This window comes from Microcaecilia unicolor, chromosome 10 (genome assembly GCF_901765095.1).
Source record: "Microcaecilia unicolor chromosome 10, aMicUni1.1, whole genome shotgun sequence".
Classification (NCBI taxonomy): Eukaryota; Metazoa; Chordata; class Amphibia; order Gymnophiona; family Siphonopidae; genus Microcaecilia; species Microcaecilia unicolor.
The window spans coordinates 131,548,785-131,572,245 of NC_044040.1; the positions used below are offsets into that span (position 1 = coordinate 131,548,785).

General features: G+C 43.6%; 1 protein-coding gene across 1 annotated transcript in view; it reads left to right on the forward strand.

Annotated features, from left to right (window-relative positions):
• The window catches only part of LOC115479148 (galactose-3-O-sulfotransferase 2-like), a 338,036-nt gene that overhangs the window by 94,133 nt on the left and 220,442 nt on the right, over window positions 1-23,461 (forward strand). The gene's annotated exons all lie outside the window — the stretch shown is intronic.

Consider the following 23,461-nt stretch of genomic DNA (forward strand, 5'->3'; position numbering starts at 1 on the left):
CATCTTATCAATATCCTTCTCCAGATGTGATCTCCAAAACTGAACACATCTTGATGGTGGTCTCACCAGAAACCTACAGAGAAGTAATAGAATGTCCTTCCAGCTTCCACATTGATTTTGTCTCACTGACTGGTGATCATCTCCCCATGGTATTCAAATGAATTACTTTCTTTAAAACAGCAATGCATAAAATTAGAGAGAATATGGCTTAAAAATCAAAATAATAGTACATAAGTACATAAGCACTGCCATACTGGGAAAGACCAGGGGTCCATCAAGCCCAGCATCCTGTCTCTGACAGCAGCCAATCCAGGCTTCAAAAACCCGGCAACCCCCCCCCCCCCCCCCCCCCAAAAAAAAAAAAAAAAAAATTAATAATGTTCAATGGATTTTTCCTTCAGGAATCTGTCCAAAACCCCTTTAAATTCCATAAGGCCAGCTGCTGTCACTACATTCTCCGGCAACGAGTTCCAGAGTCTAACTACACGCTGAGTAAAGAAAATCTTTCTCCTATTTGTTTTAATCACATTTGGAAAAAGCTATAAATACAGTGCACTCCATTTAAGTGCACGTTGGGTAAGCGCATGATCTGTTAACTGCATGCCGTACTTCGGTCCCGTTTTTGGCGCCATCAATTTCTATGGGGACTAACTTCTGTTTAGTGCACCACTGATAAGTGCAAGATTCACTTATATGCATAGTTTAAGACCGCTTCTCTGCAGGAAAGACTCCACATAAACGCACACACAGAATATGGAAGCCGATTGGCACGTGACAAAGGGGCGGTAAATTTGAAATCTCGTTGGCTAACTGCCATAGGCAGAATAAGCGAACGAATGTTGTTAGAATGTACACTGGTCATCGTCGTCGCGCAACTGTAAGACTTTAACACTGGCTGAACGAATAGAAGTTCTTAAAAATTTTGAAAACAAAGTCAAGCATCTATTGCTAAAGAATATGGTGTCAATCCCAGTCAAATTTCACATATCTTGAAGCAGAAAGATCAGCTTCTAAAAGACTGGCAAAACAATACAAATCCACACAGGAAACGAAAACTGGCGGGAAAAGCTGAGGATGTAGAAGATGCTCTTCTTCGGGGGTTTTCTCAAGTCAGGAGCAGACAGTTTCCTGTCAGTGGTCCACTGCTTATGGAGAAAGCTAACCAGCTAGCTGAAAGTCTTGGACTAACTGAATTCAAAGCCACTGTTGGATGGTTAGAAAGATGGAAGGAGAGGAACAACATAAAATTCAAGAAACAGCATGGAGAAAAACAAGACACTGATGACTTTGGTGCTGAAAATTGAGTTGTTTCAGTTCTTCCTACCATCTTGAACGAGTTTGCACCTCGTGACATTTTCAATGCTGACGAAAACAGTCTCCACTGGCGAGCGATTCCTGATGGAACACTTGCATTCAAACAAGCCAAAACTACAGGAAGTAAAACATCGAAGAATCGACTGGCGATCCTCCTTTGTTGCAATATGGATGGGAGTGAGAAGTTGGAACCGCTCGTCATTGGAAAGAGCAAACAGCCCTGTTGCTTCAAGAATGTTAAGCAACTTCCTGTGTCATATGAGGCTAACGCAAATTCATGGATGACTGGGGAAATTTGGAAGCAGTGGCTAAAGAAGTTAGACACTTGAATGCGGGCACAAAAGCGTCAGATTTTGTTGCTTTGTGATAATTGTGCTGCCCACAGTGATGATGTCAGACTGTCTAACGTCAAGGTGGTCTTCCTGCCACCAAACACTACCTCTCTGATCCAACATACGGATCAGGGCATAATAGCCAATTTCAAACAACATTATCGGGCTCTTGTGCTACGTCGCCTGATAAGCGTTATGGATGACCAGACTGGCAAGGATAAACATGCTGTTGAACTGGCTCGTAATCTATCACTGTTGGATTCCTTACATATGCAGAAAGAAGCCTGGAATCATGTTACACAGGCAACCATTGTGAACTGCTACAAGCGGGCAAGCTTTGTTAAGGATGTGGAGAGGGACGAAACAGATGCAGCTGTTGCAAACACGTCAGATGAACAAGCTATTGACATCCCAGCCAGTGTTACTGAAGAGGAGTTTCATCACTACGTAACTGTTGATTATGATCTACAAACAGCTGACAACAGCACTGATGTCGAGATATGCACCTACATGCAGGCAATGGCTGATGATGGAACAGATGATGAAATAAGCAGCGAGGCACATGCTGACGAAATTCAACAACCTCCTATCATTTTTGCAAGAGCGCTGGAGAGTCTCAACACCATGTGGGCCTATTTGGAGGCCACTGGATGTCAGTGCTATGGCAGTTTTTACTGTCTGGCAGATGTAGTCTATGGAACTCACAGACACAAGAGTGTATAGAGGACTATGACTGATTACTTCAAGTAAGCCTAACATCAGTTAACTGAGACTGTATAACGTCAGTTAACGGAGACTGTATACTGTACGTATAATAAACAGTACTGTACATATGTTTATCAGATGTCAAGCTTCTTTGGGTCATAACGGTTAACTGCATGTATTTCTTTGGTCCCAGACCCTTGCACTTAAGCAGCTTGCACTGTATTTATAAACATTTCTTAAAACAGGCAAAACAAAACTATTATTCTTCCTTGTTTGAGCAAACAATTACTAGACATGAAACAATTATTTTAAGGTAGTTAATTATTTGTACAATTCTTGAGGAATACTAAAATTCCAATAGCTAACTGAGGGGGTCTTTTACTAAAACTTAGCTCAAGTTATCTGCAGCAGAGCCTATAGGAATAAAATGGGCCCTGCTGCAGATAAGCTAAGCTTTAGTAAAAGACCCCCTGAACTAGCAATTTTTTTCAGGGACAAAATTGATAAAATAAGGTCTGAAATTCTACCAGGGTGTATAGATTCACAAGACATAGACACTAAGGGGGAGATTCTATATATGGCACCTAAAAAATCAGCGCTGAAATCAGTGCTGATTAAATGTATTCTATAATCAGTGCCTAGATTTAGGCACAGTATATAGAATACAATTAGTTGATATATCAGTGCCAAAATCTATAAGCATCCATTTACACCAATGAAAACCTGACATAAATCCCTTCACGTAGATTTAGGTGCACTGGGCCACATTCTATAACTACATGTGTAAATTTCAGAATGCCCATAAAACACCCATTTCCCCGCCCATAACCATGCCCCTTTTTGCATGTTAAAAGTTCGGCACATTTTGTTACAGAATATGCTTAGCGAGTTGTGTGTGTAAATTCTAATCAGTGCCAATTAGTGCTCATTATTGCTTGTTTAGTGCTGTTATCAGTGCTCATTAGCTTGTTAAGCGTGTTAAATTATACACATCTCTCTATATAAAACGCACCTCCAACGTTCTAATGAAGCCTCTGTTAGCCAACATTCTAAGTGAAGGGGGTGAGATCCCATTGTGTCTGCCCCGCCCACGCGTCAAACGTGATGACGTCGAGGGCGGAGCAATGACACTCAACCAATCGCATCGCTCGGCAGCGAAGCGTCAGGGAAGGAGGCGGCGCTCTCGATGTCTAGCCTTCCCTTCGCTGTGTTCCGCCTTCTTCTGACGTCAAGGATGACGTCAAAAGAAGGCGGAACACAGCGAAGGGACGGCTACACGTCGGGAGCGCCGCCTACTTCCCTGACGCTTCGCTGCCGGAACCGCCACGGAGGTACATTTTAAAAGAAGAAAAACAAAAAAAACGGATGCGAAGGGGGGGTGGCCATGGATGCGAAGGGGGGGGGGAACATGGATGCGAAGGGGGGGGGCCATGGATGCGAAGAGGAGGGGAACATGGATGCGAAGGGGGGGGGCATGGATGCGAGGGGGGGGCATGGAAGGGAGAGAGGGGACTTGCTGGAAAAGGATGAATGGAGGCGGCAGGGGACACAGGAGCATGGATGGCCATGGATTGGGAGGGCAGGGCTCAGGGTGAGAGGGAAATTGCTGGAAAAGGATGAATGGAGGGGGCAGGGGACAGAGGAGCATGGATGGCCATGGATTGGAAGGGCAGGGCTCAGGGAGAGAGGGGAATTGCTGCAAAGGGATGAATGGAGGGGGCAGGGGACAGAGGAGCATGGATGGCCATGGATTGGGAGGGCAGGACTCAGGGACACAGGGAAATTGCTGGATAGGGATGAATACAGGGCACAGATGGGCATGGATGGATATGGATTGCAGGACAGGCCTCAGGCAGAGAGGGGAAATGCTGGATAGGGAAAAAAGGAGGAGCCAGGTGACAGAGGACCATGGATGGGCATGGATTGGAAGGGCAGGACTCAGGGAGAGGGGAATTGCTGGATAGGGATGAATGGAGGGGACAGATGGGCATGGATGGATATGGATTGCAGGGCAGGCCTCAGGCAGAGAGGGGAAATGCTGGATAGGGAAAAATGGAGGGGCCAGGTGACAGAGGAGCATGGATGGGCATGGATTGGAAGGGCAGGACTCAGGGACAGGGGAATTGCTGGATAGGGATGAATGGAGGGGACAGATGGGCATGGATGGATATGGATTGCAGGGCAGGCCTCAGGCACAGAGGGGAAATGCTGGATAGGGAAAAATGGAGGGGCCAGGTGACAGAGGAGCATGGATGGCCATGGATTGGAAGGGCAGGACTCAGGGACAGGGGAATTGCTGGATAGGGATGAATGGAGGGGACAGATGGGCATGGATGGATATGGATTGCAGGGCAGGCCTCAGGCACAGAGGGGAAATGCTGGATAGGGATGAATGGAGGGGGCAGGTTACAGAGTAACATGGATGGCCATGGATTGGGAGGGCACGGGTCACACTCTCTCTCTCATATACAATGTCTTTCTGACTCTCTCTCGCCCACACACACACACTCTCACTCACACTGTCTCTCACATACACACTTGCACACACTCTCATTCTCACACACACACTCTCTCACAAACACACTGACACCCAGACTCACTCTCTCACACAATCACACTTTCACTCTGACTCTCAAACAGTCACTCTCACATACACTCTCCCAAACATACACACTCCGAGGAAAACCTTGCTAGCGCCCGTTTCATTTGTGTCAGAAACGGGCCTTTTTTACTAGTTGTTATAGAATCCACGCCAATTTCAGCGCAAATCTCTAGATGCACTATATAGAATCTGGGGTTAAGGGGCCTTTTTACTAAAAGGGTTGCTGTGCGACAACCCAGAACTACTGCCAGCCCAACATGGGTGCCAGCGGTAGTTCTGCCCCCAGCGTGCACCATTTCTGGCATTACAGAAAATCAGGTCTGATTTTCTTGTGCAGGAGTTAGCTGACGATAATCAGGCAGTGCTGCATGCTGCCTGGTTACCGCTGGGTTTATTTATTCATGACATTTATACCCCACATTAGCCCAAAATAGATTCAAGTTCAATGTGGTTTACAAACAAACAATACATAATAATGTACAGAATATAACACAAATTACAATAACTTCAAGAAGCAAATTAATACATGTGCAGTAAGTAACCAGGGATTTAGACTATCTCAAAGACAAATAATTAAGGGTGGTTAGGTTTGAGCATAATTAGGCAGGCCTAGATGGGAAACAAGATTAAGAAAAGGGTGTGGGTAAAATTCAAATAGAGTTCTTTGTATTCAGAAAGGCCAGACTGAAGAAACATGTTTTTAGAAGACTTCTAAAAGTTAGGTAATCATCTGTAAACTTGATTGATTTAGGAATAGAATTCTAAGTTTTGGTGCCTTGACAGGAGAAATTAGCAGAGTGAATTGTTTTATATATTACATTCTTACAGATAGGAAAATGTAAGACAAGAAATTCTCTAGATGATGAAACAACATTACGAGGGGGTAATTCAACAAGACTATCCATATATGATGGGGCTAGACCAAACAGGACAAATGGGAGATGGTAAGTTCTCCCGAAATCGCCATGCGGCAAGTGTAAACTTACCACATGGCAATTTCTTTTTACCAGCTGCAGTAAAAGGGGACTCTGCACAGCAAAAACTCATACTGCCAATATCACAGGGCCCCTTTTACAGCAGCTTAGTGAAAGGGGCCCTGTGTGGGGATCTATGAGTCCGACTTTTCAGATTTTTCCAATGGGATGCATAGTGCTGTTGTGTATATTCACTGCTGCCTTTGTTATTGAAATTGGTGCTAAGGTTTGCAACATAGGCTCTGAGAAGCCTCTTTGCAAGATTTAGTTTACTTCACAAAGTACCTGGCAGTGAAGGGATTTTTTTTGTTGCTGTTATTGAAGTGCTATCTGTATTTGAATACATTGTTCCTACGGAAAGCTGCAAGAAGAAATATTCTAGCTATGTTCTGTATGCTACAGATTCCACATCATTATTTTGTAGTATCCCAAGAAACACATACCTATATACTCAGTACCCACCCATATTAGCTCTAGGCTTACCCAAAATGTCAGGTCTGGCTACGCCACTGAATTATCTGAAGCTGTCATAGACCCTGGTATGTACTGTCACTGTTATATCTTAGGGGGGTGGGAGGGGGTCTGTGACCACTGGCAGAGTAACGGGGGTTATGTCTTAATCTCTCGAGTGGTCATTTAGTCATTGAGGGCTAGATTCTATATATAGCACCTAAAAAATCGGTGCTGAAAAATCGTTTTTCTATAAATTGTGCTTAAAGTTAGGCATGGTTTATAGAAGAGTGCTTATGCCTGGGAATCACGCCTAACTTATTCTATAATTACATGCATAAATTCTTGGAACACCCCTGATTCACCCATGACCCTCCTATTTCCATGCCCTCTTTCTGGACTTGCACCTAAATTTACGAATGTACATTTCAATTACATATAATTAGTGTCAATAATAGCTCCATCCATGTCCAGCAATTCTCCTCTCTCCCCTGCCTTTGCCTCCATCTACCCTTGTCCAGTGATTATCTTCTCTCTCATGCCCTACCCTCCATCCATGTCCAGTGATTCTCCTTTCTCCCATGCCCTCCTCTCCCATCCATGTCCAGCTATTCTTCTCCTCCCACTGTCCTCCTCTACCATTCATGTCCATGGATTCTCCTCTCCATCCTCCCCTCCCATCCCATCCATGTCCAGCAGTTCTTCTCAAACGCTGCCTGCCTGCTTGAGAATCCAGGTCCCTGGCAGTAATCAGCCAGTAGAAGGTCCAGCACCAGTGCTAAGGAGCTTTCGCGCATAATGCCATGTGCTTAGAAAGGCCCTGTTAGCTCCGCCCTCTCTGACACATATGCATCAGAAAGGCGGTACCAACAGGGTCTCCATAAGCAGATAGGCTCAATCAAGGACCTCCTTGGGCTCGAAGGCTGAGTTTGCTGGTGCCGGACCTTATACTGAGTGATTCAGGGGCCCAGACTCTCAAGCAGGCAGTGAGAGAAAACGTGATCAGCAGGTAAAAAAGATGCTGGTACACTGTACCAGCACATACCAGCACACAAAAAAAAGCCTTGCATAAAACCCTGCAAATGGGCTCTCAAAGCATACCACACCATACCAAAACCAGCTCCAATATCTCAGACCCCAGAAGTCCTACCTACAAAAATTTAGCATGGACTAATTTCTGCAAGAAAAGTCCATAAACCATTATTAAGGTAGACCTAGGGAAAGCCACTGTTTAACCTAGGGGTTACGTAGTATGGAATCAGAGACCTGGATTGGCCATTGGTAACAGGATGCTGGGCTAAATGGTCTTTTGGTCTGACCCAGTATGGAAAAGGGAACAAGTCAGACTGCTAGGGATAACTAATCAGAACCTCAGTTACACAGGCAATAACATAGCAGGACATCAACTAATAAAGAACTTAAGCCTACCTATATGTATAAATGGAAAACCGAAGAAACCAGATTCAGTGAACCATGGAATAATAAAGAAAAAGAAATAGAAATACATGTCCTCCTGTACTGAACAAAATACAAGATCCCCCAAAACTGTAGAGCAAACGATCCGCAAATTCCAAAATGGAAATAATAAGAGCAAATCAATAATAGATATGAATTAACTTTATTCGTATATACAGAGATTGCTATTCCACGAATAAAGTTAATGTATATCTATTATTGATCTGCTCTTATTATTTTCAAAATACAAGTAATGCACATTTTCAAAACTGACATTTTTCATTCTCTAAAAACTGAATATAAATATTTTGTACCTTTGTCTGACCAAATTATGTTTCTAGTTGAGTTGGTCCTAGTCTCTCTCTCTCTTTCTCTCTAAAATTTCCTCGTGTTTTCTCTTAATTCCTTTTTCAAGACCTCATTTCCATTTTTTTCTTCATTTCACCTTGTGTTCCTCTCTTCCTCCTCTACATCTCTGACAGTGATCCTTCTGTGTCATCCCCCTCCCCCCCCCCCCCCCCCCCCCCATTTCACTTATCTATATTTTTAACTGCCTTTGGCTAGATTTTATTCCTCCTTCTCCCCTTCCAGCCTTGTATCCCTCCATTTCCTATGCTTACCTTTCTAGTCCTCTAATTTCTACCTGTCTTTCATCCCTTTGCCAGCCTCCTATTCTCACCTTTCAGCTATTTTCTGGTCCCCCATTTCCATCCTCTGCACTCATACTCTACCCAGCTTCATCTATCTCTGCCTCTCATTGCATAATCAGCTCCAGTTCCTTCCCTGTCACTTATTCTCTCTCCACCTCCAGTCCTTTTCTTATGTCTTACCCCCTTATACAAGCTCCTGTTTCCCCTTTTACTTCCCATTTCCACCCTTTCTCACCTCCTTCAAAGGTCTGTCCCTGGTCTGTCCCCTTCCTTTGTCTTTCATGCTCTTCATATCCTTCTGTTTTTCCCTTTTCCCAGCATCCATTGCATCTGCCTATCCCCCATATCTCCTTCCCCACCATCTGCCCACCTAACTCCTCCAACATTCATTTTCCATTCCTCATTCTTGTCTCTAATATCCATCCTTCTGCTCCTCCATCTCCACTTCTTCCCACTGCATATGTCTTTGCTTTACCATCTCCCTACAGTTATTGTCCTCCTCTTCTGTCTCCCATTACCACCCACGAGCAACTGCCTCTTCTCCTAGCCCTAACATCAAACCCTCTTTCACTCAGAATCAGCCTCCATATCTCTCTCTGCCCTCTTCCCCTCCCCCCCCCCATTTCAGCATTTCCCCTTTGTGATCCTATTTCCTCCTTCCTTTTGTCCAGCTTTTACAGTCTTCATACACTCTCCTCCTCCTCCTCCTCCTCCTCCTCCTCCAAGGCCAGCATCTTTCAATCTCTCTTCTGACCCCCTCCCCAGAACCAGCATCTATCCTTCTCTCTCTCTCTTTCTCTCTCTCTCTCTCTCTCTCTCTCTCTCTCTCTCTCCTTCTTCCTGTCCCCACCCCCAGGAATCCAGCAAATGTCCCTTTCTTTTCCCCCTCCATCCAGCATCTCACCCTACTTATCCCTCCCCCCCCAGTGGTTTTCTGAACTTGCTTTTGTGGGCCACAAATTTTTGCAGGCAGCAGCAAGTACCCACAAAACACCCCAGTAGCAGCCATCTTACTCTCCTTTCTCTCACCCCTCTTGAGAGCCAGCAACTTTCACTCCCCACTTCTCTCCTGTGGTCTGAGAGGGAGAGTAAGAGCAGTGACATCTCTAGACAGAAATATTTGGGGTGTCATCATACTCCTCCTCCCCTCTACTTTTAAATTAGTAATATAAGACACTACAGCCTTCTATGCAAAAAGAAACCCTCTCCCCTCCAGCCAGTTAAAACTGCTTTTACAACTGATAGTTATCATTCAACAAATTCTTGTATGTGGGAGTCTAGATTATAAGAACATAGGAATAGCCATACTGGGTCTGACCAATGGTCCATCTAGCCTAGCATCCTGCTTCCAACAGTGGAAAAATCCAGGTCACAAGTACCTGGCAGAATCCCAAATAGTAGCAAGCTTATCTTCAGGGTTAGTCGGAATCACGATATGAACACTGAAGCTCCAGTTCTGTATCACAAATTCCATATTCCCCAGCAAAGGAACTATTCTTTTTACAAGTTGCTCCTTCCACTGCCAAACAGTTTGTTTAAAGCAGATGGATTTTGTTTGTATCATAACTCTACAGGATGTGGAAGCCACTAGTCTTGAGCATTTTTATTTCAGGTACCAAGGGCCTGCTTTCAAATAGGGTCTAACACTGCAAAATAACACAAAGACACTCAAAACATATATAGGAAACTTATCACACCACACAAGCCTAACTCACCTATGAAAAGATAGTGCCATAAAAATTACACTGTGCCCTAAAGCACCACTATACTTACTACTGGGAAATTAGAATATGTTGCACTGTGGGGACAAATCACATTTCACCAAACCTCAGGACAGGGTTGGCAAACAGCGAGAAGTAAATTTAGCTTAGTACTCTGTATCACACACACACACACACACACACACACACACACACACACAAACTTCCCACTCATAATCCTTATTCACAATAGTCCAAATTATAGATACCTTACACTTATACTGAGAGTAATAGACACAAGGCCCAGATGTTATCACAAACATGGAAAAGCTGTTTATTAGACAATGTTGGCAGCAATGACAGATTTATTCAGAGGTTCTGAATTATGCAAAATCACCCCAAATGATGGTACAGTATGTTAAGTACCTGTCCATGGAAATAAACACACACTAGCCTAATCCTGAAATACAGGATACCTAACAACCCCAAGCACTACCAGGCACAAAGGAAATAGCAGTTCAACCTGAGAGATGATAACTCATAAACACTGGATCCCCAGTGGTCAGGAACTAATGATGGTCTACGATCTGGAACTCCAGGCACTCTGAAAGTAGGTAGCTCTCCCAGCTGGGCAAGATCAAGCAGTTTAATGAGACTTCATCAGGTGGCAGGCTCAGAGCCAGCTGATGGCAGCTATTTTGGTTACGGACACAAACAGAAGAAACAACCTCCACGGATTAAGTACACCAGGTACAAAACAGTAGAGGAGACAAAAATGAAGAATCTCTTGCAGATGGTGTAGGAATGATGGGCACCTGGAGTGAAGGTGCCCAGCACTCCCACCAGCTGCCTTCCAGGTGCTGTAGAGGACTTGCAGCCCATCTGCATATCCTCACAGCCTTCTCTGGGGTGACTCCCAGGTCCACTCCAATCCTCCCAGGGCCTTTGCTCCAGGTGCCATGCGAGGCATTTTCTCTATACACTTTGTATTTTCTCCCAGTTACTTCCTTTGGCTCCAGTACACTTTCTGTTCTTGGTACTGTCCCTTCCCAATCTCTTTCTCCATCTGAAACCACTGTATACTACAGGAACACATTGCCTACCTTCTGCTTTCATCATCTCACCATCTCTTTTGTCTTCTCCCTTCTAAGCTCTCAACCTTCAACATTTCCTTCCTTCTATTCAACCATCTCCATTCTATCTGAGTACATCTTGCCTTCATCACTGTTGTCATGCCTCTCCTACTCTTCTCCATACTCTCTTGCTCCTTCTACTGCTCTCCGCTGGGAATATCAATCCCAATCCTGGTCCTCCACATCAGCTCTCATCCTATTCGTGCAGATCACACAGTGATGTCTCCAATCTAATTTCTGTTCCTCTCCTCCCCGTTCTTCCCCACTTTTCTCATGTGCTCTGTGGAATTCCCACTCTATCTGCAACAAACGTTCCTACATCCAAGACCACTTTATCTCTCGTACTCTCCATCTGCTTGCCCTAACTGAAATGTGGCTTTGGCCTGAAGACTTTGCTTCAGCTACGGCTCTGTGTCATGGAGGTTACCTTTTCTCCCATACTCCTTGCCCAGTTGGCCACGGAGCTGTTGTCAGTCTACTACTTTCACCCTCCTGTAGATTTCAACCTCTTCTTCCACCTCAGTCTCACTGCTTTTCTTCCTTCAAAGTCCACTTCATCCATCTATTCACTTCTCTGCCTCTCTGGGTAGCAGTCATTTATTGGCCCCCTGATAAGTCCCTTTCTTCCTTTCTCACTGACTTTGATGCCTGGCTTTCTTTCTTTCATGAATCTTCATCTCCTTCCCTCATTCTTGGGGATTTTAACATTCATGCTAATGATCCCTCTTACTCTTACAGTGGTGGAAATAAGTATTTGATCCCTTGCTGATTTTGTAAGTTTGCCCACTGACAAAGACATGAGCAGCCCATAATTGAAGGGTAGGTTATTGGTAACAGTGAGAGATAGCACATCACAAATTAAATCCGGAAAATCACATTGTGGAAAGTATATGAATTTATTTGCATTCTGCAGAGGGAAATAAGTATTTGATCCCCCACCAACCAGTAAGAGATCTGGCCCCTACAGACCAGGTAGATGCTCCAAATCAACTCGTTACCTGCATGACAGACAGCTGTCGGCAATGGTCACCTGTATGAAAGACACCTGTCCACAGACTCAGTGAATCAGTCAGACTCTAACCTCTACAAAATGGCCAAGAGCAAGGAGCTGTCTAAGGATGTCAGGGACAAGATCATACACCTGCACAAGGCTGGAATGGGCTACAAAACCATCAGTAAGACGCTGGGCGAGAAGGAGACAACTGTTGGTGCCATAGTAAGAAAATGGAAGAAGTACAAAATGACTGTCAATCGACAAAGATCTGGGGCTCCACGCAAAATCTCACCTCGTGGGGTATCCTTGATCATGAGGAAGGTTAGAAATCAGCCTACAACTACAAGGGGGGAACTTGTCAATGATCTCAAGGCAGCTGGGACCACTGTCACCACGAAAACCATTGGTAACACATTACGACATAACGGATTGCAATCCTGCAGTGCCCGCAAGGTCCCCCTGCTCCGGAAGGCACATGTGACGGCCCGTCTGAAGTTTGCCAGTGAACACCTGGATGATGCCGAGAGTGATTGGGAGAAGGTGCTGTGGTCAGATGAGACAAAAATTGAGCTCTTTGGCATAAACTCAACTCGCCGTGTTTGGAGGAAGAGAAATGCTGCCTATGACCCAAAGAACACCGTCCCCACTGTCAAGCATGGAGGTGGAAATGTTATGTTTTGGGGGTGTTTCTCTGCTAAGGGCATAGGACTACTTCACCGCATCAATGGGAGAATGGATGGGGCCATGTACCGTACAATTCTGAGTGACAACCTCCTTCCCTCCGCCAGGGCCTTAAAAATGGGTCGTGGCTGGGTCTTCCAGCACGACAATGACCCAAAACATACAGCCAAGGCAACAAAGGAGTGGCTCAGGAAGAAGCACATTAGGGTCATGGAGTGGCCTAGCCAGTCACCAGACCTTAATCCCATTGAAAACTTATGGAGGGAGCTGAAGCTGCGAGTTGCCAAGCGACAGCCCAGAACTCTTAATGATTTAGAGATGATCTGCAAAGAGGAGTGGACCAAAATTCCTCCTGACATGTGTGCAAACCTCATCATCAACTACAGAAGACGTCTGACCGCTGTGCTTGCCAACAAGGGTTTTGCCACCAAGTATTAGGTCTTGTTTGCCAGAGGGATTAAATACTTATTTCCCTCTGCAGAATGCAAATAAATTCATATACTTTCCACAATGTGATTTTTGTTGGAATGTAATTGTATTTTACATGCATTGCCTGTCACCTATTATTTCTCTGTGATTACTCTGTGACCTCTGATGTGAATTACTTAGAGAGGTCACACAGCTATGCAACTTCCTGTGGGGGTTACATGCAGCACATGGAGCACATGGAGCTCATGATCTCTCCTAACCTGAGAGGATCTACTATGGTGTGAGCATCCATTACCATCTAAGCACATGGAAGGAGCTGATAATACAAATGTATAATAATATGTATATATAAGCCTGTCTGATTATAATCTAACTACAAACTGTGAGTAAACAGATGTTTTGTTACTTCAACTTTAAAGTGACTCAGCAGTGAATTATTCAGGGGTGAATGAGAGAGAGATGAAGAAAGAAATTAACATTTCTAAAGCTGAAGCTGTGTGTACTAAAATCTGCTAATTATTTACTACAAATAATCCAACAAAAGGGTTATGGGCCCAGGGTCCAGGAATTGAAAAAGAAGAGAAATATTACCAGGCAGAAAAAAAGGCCACATTTTTCTCTTAAGTTTTAAAGGAAAGATTCAGTCTGTCTCTCTCTCCCCCCACACAGCAGACAGAAGGCTAAGAAAATGGCTGAGGGAAGAAATTCACCATTTTTCTATTCTCTCAAGGTGCCTAAATTAACTGAGTTTAATTATCAGCAGTGGGAACTAAGATTCATATGTCTCCTTCGAGCAAAAGGATTAAATGTATGCTTAGACCAAGACAGAACAGCTGAAAATATGGCTGAATGGGACAATGCAAACTATTATGTGAAGTGCATGCTTTTGGAAGCTCTCTCAGAGAAACAAGCCATATTAGTGGAGGGAAAAGATACACCAAAGGACATTTTATATAAACTGAGAACTATGTATGCAACTACATATGCAAAGCAGCAACCAATTTGGCTGGCAGAGTTGAATGAAACCAAATTAAGGGATAAAAGTAAATGTAATGATCACATTATGCATCTTATGTCTTCATTTCAAAAGCTAGAACTTTCTGGAATTCCCATGTGTGATGCATTGAAAAGAGCATTTCTTTTTACCTCACTATCAAAGAAGTTTGATGTTTTTAGGTCTGTAAATGAGGCCATTGAAGGGCAATCTTTTGAACAGGCAACATCAAAACTAAGGCAGGAATGCATAATAAATGATTCTGAGGAGATGTGTTCTCAAAGTCAGTCAGAGAGAAATGAAACAAATTTCTTGGCAAAGAACAGAGGAAGGCGGAGCTATGAGAAAACTCCACCCAAGGGCAAGCTGATTTGCTACTCATGTGGAAAGGAGGGACATGTATCTAAATGGTGTAAGGAAACACAAAACACTCCCTCTAGCTCACCTAAGCCAATGGAACTAAAGAATTTTCAAACCAGGAAATGTATGAAGGACAAAGATAAACACAAGGGCTTTCTAATGGCAGAAAAATCTTTGACTATGGTAAATAATAATTCAAATGAAAGTACTTGGATTTTGGATTCGGGGAGCACATGCCATTTAACCAATTGTAAGGATTTCTTTCAGGAAATGTGTCCAGAGGAAGGTATTCTTAAAACTGTAAACGCAGGGACTGCTAAGATCCAAGCAAAAGGTATTGGATTCTTAAAATGCAAAGTGTCTAATGAAGTTAAAGAAATTCCTGTAAGTGATGTCTTGTATATTCCCCAAGCAGTTTGTAATATGCTTAGTGTATCTACATTAGATAAGAAGGGATTTGTGATTCATTTTGAAAATAGTAAGTGCACAATCTCTAAAAATGATGAAGTGTATGCTGAAGCTTTTATGCATAATGATGTTTATAAACTGAGCATTTCAGGTGAAGCCTCACATATGGCGCAAGTAAGGAAGAATGATGGTAAATGTAGTCCGGAAATCTGGCATCGCCGCCTGGGACATCCTGATTGTAAGGTGATCCAGGATCTTTACAGTAAGCAACTGGCCACCGGCATTCAGATAAGTGCAGATGCTGGTAAAATGGAGAAATGCATAGACTGTGTTACTCAAAAAGGTGTGAGACCCTCATTTCCTGCATACACAGGAAATAGGAGTAATAAAGTGCTGGACTTAATACACAGTGACTTATGTGGACCGTTTAATATCCCATCATTGGGAAATAACAGATTTGTGCTAATATTCTTGGATGATTTCTCTAGATATTGTGTGGCCTATTTGCTGAAAGAAAAAAGTCAAGTCACAGACATGCTGAAGAAATACGTAGCCATGGTGAGCAATAAATTTGAAAGAAAACCAAAGGTTCTTCAGACCGACAATGGTGGTGAGTTCATTTCACAAAGCATGCGCACATTTCTAGAACAAGAAGGCATTCAACATATCACAACAGTAGCTTATACACCAGAGCAAAATTCTGTTGCAGAGAGAAAATTTAGGTCACTTGTGGAAATGACCAGATGTATGCTGTCAGATAGCAATCTCCCTAAAAGACTATGGGGGGAAGCCATTCTCACAGCAGTGTACCTACAAAACAGAATGCCAACTAAAGGCGCTGAGCGCACACCACATGAGACATGGCATGGTAGGAAGCCAAACCTGTCACACATAAGAACATTTGGAAGTACAGCATATGCTCATATACCAAAGCAAAGAAGGCATAAGCTGGATTCCACAACAGAAAGGGGCATTTTAGTTGGCTATGCTCCAGGACACAAAGGATATAGAATTTTGAATCTGAAAACTGGCATTGTTGGCATAAGACATGTTACATATTTTGATGAAAACAAAAGGGTTGATAAAGGCTGGATTATCCCAGATGAGCCTTATCATCCAGAATATGAAACTAGAACCATAATAGACATGCCAGTGTATATAAATGCCATACCAAGGCAGATGTCTGAAAGCAACTCACCTGTATCTAACGAGGAACAGGCAGAGGAAACAGACACAGAAAGGATCATTGAAGAAGACAGTACAGTTGGAGAAGGGGAATCAATTGGAGAAGAACTCTCAGATTTAGAGGATGCGGAAAGGTCAGACCAACCTGTTGTCAGACGCTCATCCAGGGAAAACAAAGGTGTTCCACCCCCAAGACTGTCTTACTTAACAAAGTCAGCAGAAGCTCAAGAGCCCTTAACATGGGATGAGATTGAGAAAATGCCAGCAGAAGAAGCTGCTGAATGGCGTAAAGCTGCACAAGAAGAAATTGATGCATTGGATAAAAATAATACTTGGATTCTTACAAAATTACCTCCTGGCAAGAAAGCTATAGGATGCAAATGGGTATTCAAGTTAAAAAGGAATGCACAAGGAAAAGTGGAAAGGTATAAAGCCAGATTAGTCGCAAAGGGATATCTTCAAAAATATGGAGAAGATTTTGATGAAGTGTTTGCACCTGTAGTGAAACACACGACAATCAGAACACTTCTGAGCATTGCAGTCTCAAAAGGCATGCAAGTCAAACACATTGATGTGAAAACAGCATTTCTTCACGGAGATATAACTGAAGACTTGTACATGGAACAACCAACAGGTTTCATAAATACAAAACAAAGACAGCTAGTGTGTAAATTAAACAAAGGTCTTTATGGATTAAAGCAAAGTGCAAAATGTTGGAATGAAAAATTGCATGAAATATTGACAAATTTAGGATTTAAGCAAGGTGAAGCAGATAAATGTTTGTACACTAGGTGCACAAATGGACAATATGCATACATTTTAGCTTTTGTTGATGATCTGCTCATTGCAAGCAAAAGTGAGCAAGAGTACAAGGACATTGTAAAGTGTTTAAACCTCAATGTTGAGATAAAAGAACTTGGTAATGTGTCATACTATCTTGGTATAGAAATTGAGAAACAAAATGATGGTTCTTATCTTCTAAGCCAGAAGCAGAAAATAAATGAGCTTATTGAAAGTTTAGGTATGCAAGATGCCCAAGTTGTAAGCACTCCCATGATCACTGATTTTCTGAAGGATGAAACAGTAAGAGAACCTTTACCAGATAACATCCAATATAGATCAGCCATAGGTAAGCTTTTATATCTAGCTACCACATACAGGGCTGATATAGCAAATGCAGTAGGAATTTTGAGCAGAAGGGTCAGCTCACCTACCAAATCAGATTGGACTGCAGTTAAAAGGATGGTAAGGTATTTAAAGGGTACCATTGATTGTAAATTAAAGATTTCAGCCAATAGTAATCCAAAACTAATATGTTACTGTGATTCAGATTGGGCAGGGGATCATTCTGATTATAAATCCACAAGTGGATATGTGTTTATGTATGGAAATGTACAAATTTCATGGGCCAGTCATAAACAAAGTATTGTGAGTTTGTCTTCTACAGAAGCTGAATATGTGGCAGTATCGGAAGCGTGCAGAGAACTGATGTGGATTGAAAAACTTTTGCTGGATTTCGGAATAGCTGAAAAGAGACCAATCCAGATAATGGAAGATAATCAGAGCTGCATCCGACTGTCACAGAATGACAAGGTTCAGTCACGCACCAAGCACATCGCAACGAAATACCACAACGTGCGAGAGTTGGCGAAAGAAGGGGTCATCAGTCTACACTATTGTCACACCAGTGAGATGACAGCTGACATCATGACCAAACCGTTACCCAGAGAACATTTTGTGAATCTGCGTATAAAGCTTGGACTTTGTATGAATAAATAATTGCATGACAGTTATGCATGAGAAGGGGTTTGTTGGAATGTAATTGTATTTTACATGCATTGCCTGTCACCTATTATTTCTCTGTGATTACTCTGTGACCTCTGATGTGAATTACTTAGAGAGGTCACACAGCTATGCAACTTCCTGTGGGGGTTACATGCAGCACATGGAGCACATGGAGCTCATGATCTCTCCTAACCTGAGAGGATCTACTATGGTGTGAGCATCCATTACCATCTAAGCACATGGAAGGAGCTGATAATACAAATGTATAATAATATGTATATATAAGCCTGTCTGATTATAATCTAACTACAAACTGTGAGTAAACAGATGTTTTGTTACTTCAACTTTAAAGTGACTCAGCAGTGAATTATTCAGGGGTGAATGAGAGAGAGATGAAGAAAGAAATTAACATTTCTAAAGCTGAAGCTGTGTGTACTAAAATCTGCTAATTATTTACTACAAATAATCCAACAATTTTCCGGATTTAATTTGTGATGTGCTATCTCTCACTGTTACTAATAACCTACCCTTCAATTATGGGCTGCTCATGTCTTTGTCAGTGGGCAAACTTACAAAATCAGCAAGGGATCAAATACTTATTTCCACCACTGTATGCTTCTCAGTTTCTCATTTTAACACCCTCTTTCAATATTCAACTGTGCTCCACCACGCCCACTTATCAGAATGGCCACTGTCTTGATCTTATCTTCTTCTCCAACTGTTTACTCTCCAGTTTCTGCGTTTCAGCTCTTTCCCTCTCTGACCATCATCTGATAACTTTCACACTTAAACACCCCCCCAGTCCCATTCAATCTCAACCAATACATTTAGAAATCTTCAGGCTATTGACCCTCCTACTCTGTCCTCTTGTGTTTCAAATCTCTTCTCAACCACTATGTTATCCAAGTCTATCAATGAAGCTGTCTCTTCCTATAATACTACTCTGCTCTGGATACTCTCTTTCCTCCCATTCCTTGTTCTGTAAGGCATATCAAACCCCAGCCTCTAGAATTTGCTACTTACATTCCTGTGCCCGCTCTGCTGACCGCCTTTGGCTGAAATCCTGTGCCCATGCTGATTTCATATGTTTCAAATTCTTGCTGACCTCCTTCCAGTCTGCTCTTGCCAAATAGGACTACTACATCCAGTTGAAAATTCTCTTGGCTTAAACCTTCAATTTCTCTTTGCTACACTGAACTCTCCCTTCACTTTCTCCCCAGACTCTGGCTGAGGACTTTCATGATAAGGTTCACAAGATTAACCTTGAATTCTCTTCCAAATCACCTCCACCTCTCCTTCCCTTAGTCCATTCTCTCAACCCCCCTTCAACCCCTGCTCCTTTTCTTCTTTTTCTGAAATCACTGAAGAGGAAACTGCACATTTTCTTTCCTCCTTGAAACTACCTGTTCCTCTGATCCTACTCCCACCCATCTACTTATCACTGTCATCCCTTTTATCTGTCATATTCTCAATCTTTCATTGCAACTGTTCCTGATGCCTTCAAGCATGCCATAGTCATGCCACTCCCCAAAAAACCTTCATAGGACCCTATCCGTTCTTCCAACTATCACCCCATCACCCTCCTCCCTTTCCTAGCCAAGATACTTGAATGTGCTGTTCACCTCTGTTGTCTTGACTTTCTTTCATCTCAAGCTATTCTTGATCCACTTCATTCTGGCTTTTGCCCTCTTCAATCGAATGAAACAGCACTTGCTAAAGTCCTGGCCAGATCCAAAGGCCTCTATTCTATCCTCATCCTTCTCAATCTATCTATTGCTTTTGACACTGTTGATCATTATCTACTCCTTGATACGCTGTCCTCACTTGGATTTCAGGGCTCTGTTCTTTCCTGGTTTTCTTCTTATCTTAGTATATACTCTGGTGGATGCTCCTCCATTTCTATCCCACTATCAGTTGGTGTACCTCAAGGATCTGTCCTGGGACTTCTTCTTTTCTCCATCTATACTTCTTTGCTTGGTACTCTGATCTCATCCCATGGTTTTCAGTAACACCTGTATGCTGATGACTCCCAGACCTACCTCTCCACACCAGAAATTTCAGAAGGAATCCAGGCCAAAGTATCAGCCTGCCTCTCTGACATTGCTGCCTGGATGTCTCACTGCCATCTGAAACTAAACATGACCAAGACTGAGCTTCTTATCTTTCCCCCTAAACCAACCTCTCCTCCCATTCTCTATCTCTATGAATTTCACTCTCATCCTCCCATCAACTCATAACGTTGGGGTCATCTTTGACTCCTCTCTCTCCTTCTTTGCATATATTCAACAGTCTGCTAAAACCTGTAGTTTCCTTCTGTATAATAAGATTTGTGAGATTTTTAAGATATCTGCAAATAATCATCTTTTTATCTTTTTATTAGTAATTCACTATAAGAGACATTGAGGGGCATTAAAAAAAAAAAAAAGTCTAAATCAGAATTTGGACGTTTTACAAAGATGGACAAATTCCAAACAGGAAAGAAGGTCATTTGTGTTCGAAAATACTATGGACGTCCTGTGATTTGGACATCCTTTGTTTTGGTCCATTTTTCGATCAAAAGACGTCCAAATGCAAAATGTCCAAAACAGGTGAGGAGTGGCTTAATGGTTATTGCAGCAGGTTTTGGTCCTAGCAACATGGGTTCAATTCCTACTACTGCTCCTTGTGACTTTGGGCAAGTCAAATTCACAAGGGGCATTTTTGGGTATAACATCTAAGTCTCAATTTGGACGTTTTTTAAATGTCCAAAATCAGAACAGGAAAGGTCATTTTCTACAAAAAGAATGTCTAGTGCTGTTTGGGAAAAATGGTTTGTGATTTGGGGGAATAAGGGGAGGTGATCCTCAAGTCCCTCCACTGGTCATCTGCTTATTTGTGGCACCTCTTGTGTGGAGCAGAGGAGTAGTATAATGGTTAGTGTAGCAGATTTTGATCCTGGGGAAGTGGGTTCAATCCCCACTACAGCTGTTCATTATAAAAAGAGGTCTAGCTCAAAACATCTTAGTCTTGTTCCATTTTTGCTGAAAGACATCCATCATAGATGGTTGGTGACTCAACTGGTTGGGGAGGCTAAGGTGGGCAGGGCTAAGGTGGGCGGGGTCAAGTTAAAAGCCTTAGGGGTCAACACCTATATCAACAGGAAAGGCACAGTAAATGCATTTTTAAGCACAGTACAAAAGAACCCCTACTAGCTGCTTCCCCCTAGTACCTCTGTAAGTGATGGTATCATGCACTGAGTACACTCCAGGGAATTATGTACCAAAAATCTACTATAATAAAACTCACCCTCAACGTTCTGAGGACACTGACGTCAGTGAAGCCAAGCTCTGACTTCCTTCAAAAAGGTTCGAAGGTTCGTGGTGGTGAAGCCACCAAAATCGCTCCGGGACCCACCCTCGAGGGCGGAGCAATGGCTGAACAACGAAGGGGTTGGCAGGGAGGGAGGCAGGGAGGCGGAGGGGGTGGGAAATCGCTCCGGGCCCCGCCCTCGAGGGCGGAGCAATGGCAGAACAACAAAGGGGTTGGCCAGGGAAGGGGGGGGGTGTTGGCGACGAAAACCTTGCTAGCGCCCGTTTCATTTGCTCTGAAACGGGCTTCTTTTACTAGTGTAAAACAGGGGCGTATCTGGAATCCGGCGGTAGGGGGGGCCACAGCCAGAGAGGGGGGGCACATTTTTGCCTCCCTCCCCCCCCCCCCCGCCGCCGCCGCCGCCGCCGCCTCTGCCTCTCTCCACCCCCTCCCCGCCGTCAACCCTCCCCCGCTGCTTACTTTTGCTGGCGCCGAGGTCCGACCCGCAATCTCCGTTTTTCGTCTTCCTCCGTGGCCATGCTTCCAGGAAGTAACGCTGCAGTGCTGATTCGTTGAATCCAGTTCGACGTCTGACGTCAGACGCCGAACTGGATTCAACGAATCAGCACTGCAGCATTACTTCCTGGAAGCATGGCCACGGAGGAAGACGAAAAACGGAGATTGCGGGTCGGACCTCGGCGCCAGCAAAAGTAAGCAGCGGGGGAGGGTTGACGGCGGGGAGGGGGGCCAGGGCGAAATCTGCGGGGGCCCAGGCCCCTGTGGCCCCACGCAGATACGCCCCTGGTGTAAAATAATACAATATACTAAAGAGAATAGTATGTGCAGGTAGTCTAACACTTGGCTCTTGGTCAGTCCTAGCTACTCAGTCTAGCTTATTTCTATTGGCCATGTAAACAGTGATGTATTCTAAAATAAAAATAAATTTCTTTTTATTTACCTTTTGTTGTCTGGCCAATTTTTCTCTTTGTGTCAGTCCCAGTCCTTAGTTTCTACTTTCCTTTGTCTTTTCTTAGCTCTCTTCACTGGGTTTTCTCTCTGTCATTTCTCTCTCTCCTCCTGTCATCTTCAGTTCCTCTAACACATCTGTCTCCAACATTGATTTTTTTTTTCCTATCATCTTTATTCTATTTATTTTTCCACCTCTCTGTCCAAATTTCTTTTATTCTTACAATTCAATTTCTCTCTTTTACTGCTTCTACCTACAGCTTTCTCTCTCCCTCAGCCAAGTTCTTCTATTCCCCTTCCTTATATTCTCCAGTCTTTCACTAATTCTATCCTCTCCCCCTCCCATTCAATATCTCCCCTCTCCCTCCACCTTTCCATGCAGATTTCCCACCTCTACCATTTTCCATCTGGCATTTCCCCATCTTCATCCCTTTCAGCCAGTATTTCTCCTCTGTTCCCTTCAGCATCCCTCCATTTTCCTCATTTCAATGCAGCATCTTCCCCTCTCTTTCTCCACCCTTTCCATGCAGCATTTCCCCCTATCCTTTCCAGCCAGTGTCTTCCTCTCTCTCTCTACCCCTTTCTTGACAGAATTTCTCCTTTCTTCCATCTTTCATCCAACAGCTCCCCTCTATTCCCCCCTTTTCATGCAGCATATCCCTTTTTCTCTCCACCTTTTATATCCAGTGTTTCTCCCACCTTACTCCCCCCTCCCTTTTCAGCCAGCATGTCCCTCTGCTCTGTATGCCCTTGTAGCTAGCCTCTTCTTTCTCCAACACCCCCCCCCCCCCACACACACACACAGAATCTCTCCCCTTTCTCTTTGCCCTTTTCAACCAGCACCTCTACTCACTCACTCTCTCTCTCTCTCTCTCTCTCTCTGAACTTCCTGCAGACCCTTCTGCTTCTCCTCTAAAGAGCAACAGCAATTTAAAAAACAAAACTGCGGAACCTCTGCTTTCATAGGTGTGGCTGCCTGCTCTCTGCCAGTCCTTCCCCCTCTGGAACAAGAAATTGATGTCAGAAGGAGTGTGACCAGCAGAGCCGACAGCCGTG